Source organism: Podarcis gaigeae (assembly GCF_964106915.1).
Source record: "Podarcis gaigeae genome assembly, chromosome: 1".
Lineage (NCBI taxonomy): Eukaryota > Metazoa > Chordata > Lepidosauria > Squamata > Lacertidae > Podarcis > Podarcis gaigeae.
Genome location: NC_139678.1, coordinates 31054965 through 31059158, shown reverse-complemented (window position 1 = coordinate 31059158; position 4194 = coordinate 31054965). Strand labels below are relative to the sequence as shown.

At 43.9% G+C, this 4194-nt stretch overlaps 1 long non-coding RNA gene across 1 annotated transcript; it reads right to left on the bottom strand.

Annotated features, from left to right (window-relative positions):
- Nucleotides 1–432: 432 nt before the first annotated feature.
- Nucleotides 433–2117, bottom strand: LOC310844758. The gene is made up of 2 exons (XR_014564306.1): nucleotides 1150–2117; nucleotides 433–876 (listed from the first exon to the last, which is right to left on the bottom strand). It is a non-coding gene; the product is annotated as an uncharacterized lncRNA (long non-coding RNA).
- Nucleotides 2118–4194: the final 2077 nt, after the last annotated feature.

The following is a 4194-nucleotide window of genomic DNA, read 5'->3' as shown; positions in this document are numbered from 1 at the left end:
AAATTTTAAAGCAATTCTTGAGTCTGTTAAAAACAAAACTACCTTGGCTCATGGATTTGCCATACCACAATTCCAAAGCAGCTGTGTGAGAATATAGAATATAAAACACTTGGACAGTGTCTCTCCCCCATACCCAGACCCAGTATTCTTTGATAACACTTTAAACTGCTGGTTCAATTCAGAACTAAGCTGAGATGAGCTGACCGATGGCTATGTATTCAAGCAAAGCAATGCAGATGTTAACATTTGTATACACCCTCTTCATACACATAGACAAAATATATTAAATGGAATATAACAGAAATATCAGATAAGCTGCCATTGCAGTGAGATATTGTTGGACTCCAGCTCCCATCATACCTGACTGCTGGATATCCACCAACATCTGAACCTAAACAACATTTAAAAAATAATAATAAACATGACTACTAATTATTTTGTCAGTTGGGGCACATGCTCAAGCCGGCTTTATTTCTCTCTTATTTTTTAAGATACGATTTGCTTTATCTTTTTATTAAAGGCACGAGGACAACGCTGATTTTTTTTTTGTGGGGGGGGGGATGCAGGGATCACGGCTGCGTTACGTAAGAAAGAGCAGAAAAGACTTGAGTCGAGAGCCGCGGGGGTTGTTGTTGATCGGTGCGTCAGACTTGGGTTTCCCTTTTGGTGCGTGTGCGGCAGACAGCGCGAGTGCGCTTCCTCACGTTTCGCCGCTTGAGGCAGACACGACAGGATCCACCCCCTTGTCCGTCCCCACAACGAACGTTTGCCGGGATCGACCTCTGGTCCAGATCTCCGAATATTGTGAGGCGGACACACGCTGTATTGTTTTTAACACTCGATTGGGAGCCGCCCAGAGTGGCTGGGGAAACTCAGCTAGATGAGCGGGGTATAAATAATATGTTATTATTAATTATTATAAGAGGGAATCCCGATTTCAAACCGCCCCACCCCCACCAGTCGCTCCCGGAGCGTCACTTCGAGACACCAAAGCCCCCCGGATCTCAGAAATCAAAACAAACCAGCTTCCCTCTCGGTCTCTCGCTGTGGGGCCGCCAGCACCTCGCCGCCCTCAGCCCTCGCTTTCTAATTACAGCTCCACCCCAAAACAAAACAGACCTTCCCGCTGCCATGGCAACCGAGCCCTACCTTCCCTGCTGCTTTGGCAACGGAGCCCCACCTCCCTGAGCTGCTATGACAACCGGGAGCCGCCTCCTCCTCCTTCTCCTCCTCCTCCCCTCAGCGGGTGACGCCGCCGCCTGCGTGGCTAACGATTTCTGAAGGGGAAGGGAGAAAAAGCGATGACGTTGCGGGGCTCGTTTCCGTGGTTACTACGCGCTGACGTCGGTGTGTTTTGTGAGCGCCCAACGTTCTTGTCGTCGCCAGAGCAACGTCAGTTAGCCAGCCAAAGCTTGGCAACAGGGACGGGATTGGCTGTAGCGCAGGAGAGGAGCTCTGGGATTGGCGGGGCGCTTTGCTCAGGCCTGAACAGGTGGGCCTACCTGGCCCTGTACCTGCAACGGGGGTCAGACGGGGACGGGAGGAGGAGGAGGATAGAAGCGTTCCCACGGAGTCTCTGGACTGTTGGGGGAAAGCTTGTTTACATATGGGGAGAAACAGACCTCATTTGCCTCTTGAGGTCGTGTGTATCGTTCTGGTACCATGGACACGTGTTTATGCACTATCAAGTATTGCATACCTTTAGGATTCCTCAAACTTCTACGACTTCTCTATGGGATATCAATTTTATTCTCTCCCCCCAACCCCAACCCCCCAGTTTTGGTCATTAATTTTTATCAGTGCCATAAAATGCGGAACACATGTATAACTGCCTCTTGTACAGCACCTGTGTGTTGAGGCATTATGGATCTTTAAGAATTAGCACCAAACCTGCAACTAGATTGTCATGTTTGATGATTTTGTATGTATACTGTGAACAAGGAAGTGGGTAATATCCTCAGATGTAGCAACCTACATGTGGGTTTTATGCTAATTGTCTGTGGGGGAATGGTGCATTTCTTTTAATATGCTAACATCTATACATTACGTTTAACATATTTTGTTTAAGTGTCTGAAGAGGGTGTATACACGTGAACATCTGCATCACTTATTTGTGTACATGTCTTGCATGACATTCTGTGTGTATCTGTATTCATTCCTCAACACATATGCGGACCTATGCAGTTTAAAATATTGCTTGAGTAGCCATTCATTTTAATTATTGTTCTGTATTGGTTTTGAATGTTTTTATGTTATTGTACACCACCTTGAGGTTTTGCAAGAGGGCTGTATATAAATACTTTTGTAAATCAATAATAAACAAACATGTGCATTAATGTGTATTCATTACCCCAAGGAAGAGATCATTTTATGCTCTTAACTTGACCATATCTTTTCCATGCTGAACCCTTGCTGTGTTTCTCTTCACTCGTTCCCACCCACCTGTGCTGCCCAGTGCTTCCCTGCACTTTTAAGGAGCAGCTGTACATTGTTATTTCCTCTGTCCAAAAACACTAATAATTTTGAACTATGACAGGTACTATAGGTAAACAATACTTTATCCCAGTAGCACAAATGCCACTTTCAAAGGGTAGGTCAGTTTTATTGCATGTCTGGTTCCTTGCTGCTGTGCGGGTGGAGCACCATTCGTGGGTAGCATATCTGCTTCCTGCTTAGCCCAGGGATGGGCACTTACCTGTATTTGATTGACGATCTGTCCAGACAAATAAATATTACTCAGGTGTTGTGCAAGATCAAGACAGGATTTCTTCAAGTAGCACTTCCGTTGCTGGCTCATTACTCTCTATTTGTGAATTTAGCACACATGCAGATGCTATGCAAAAATTAGCTACACTTTTGGCTTGTGTATCTTGTAATATGTCTTTGATAGTGTTATCTATGAAAGTGCAATACCATATCCAACTTTAATAAATGTTATTATGTTTCTGAGGATACAAACATGGCACCGTTCTGTCTCTTTTTTTGATTCCCCCATTGCTCATACTTCCAAAACCTGACCTCTAGAGAGGGACATCAGACTTGGTACTACTTAGAAATAATCCTACAGTTGACTTGTTCTTCTAAAGACACAGGATTTATAGGCATATATCAAGCTGTAGCCACAAGTTGCATCATCATTATGATAGCACATTTTCAAAGCTATGGTCTGCTATGGTTTCAAGTTGGAAGGGAGACCACATGTTGAAATTCCTGCATTGCAGGGGGTTGGACTAACTGTCCCTCAGAGTCCCTTCCAACTCCATAATGCTATGATTTTATAAGAAGACATTTAAATGTATTGTTAGAGACGTTATGCCTCTGAATACCAATTGGTGGGAATTGCAGGTGGGCAGAATGCTGTTGTACTCATTTCCAGCATGTAGGCTTTCTGCAGGCGCCTGATCAGATGCAAACTGGACAGGCCATTGGCCTAATCCAGCAGGTTCATCCTACATTCTTACAGCAAAGTATATGCAGATCCACACCATCGGTTGAACTCAGCTGCAGGCTGCATTTGGGGAAATGTGATTTCATAATGAGGGATAACACTGCTTCCTAGTGAAACAAAACCAGTTTCTATAAGGTTAGCCATGTTAATCTGTTATGGCAAAACCAACAAATCATCTTTGGGCACCTTAAAGACTAATTAGTTTTTTTACGGCACATGTTTTCAAAGACTGGAGTGAATGAAAGATCATGCAACAACAAAACTGGCTAGTCTTTAAGATGCCAGAAGACTCTTCTTCGTTTTGTTTTTTTGTTTTTTAGTAGAATTGCTTACAGCAGTATTTCTGTGCTTGAACACCCATCTCAAGACGTTAGAAAAGAAAAAGTGATGAAACACTGAGGACACACCCTTATGTACAGAGAGAAGAACCCTTTTGTAATATTATTATGCTGGTGGGGAAGGCTATCAAGTTTCTGACACACATCTGTCTTTTCCGACTTGCGAGGGTCACTGTACTGGACCTGTTTGGAAAGGCACTCAAAGTGAAGAAAACCTGCTCAAGGAGCCTGAAAAGCTGTTGGCAGAAAACAGGCATGTGATAGGCAATTATTATTCTTTGTCTTGCTGCTGCAAAGGAAATCAGAAATGGACAACTGGCTGGGGAGAAAAGATAACTATAAACTTTTCAATACCCATTTCTGCTAAAAATTGCTCTTCTTCCCACCACCTTTTATTGCCACGGGGAA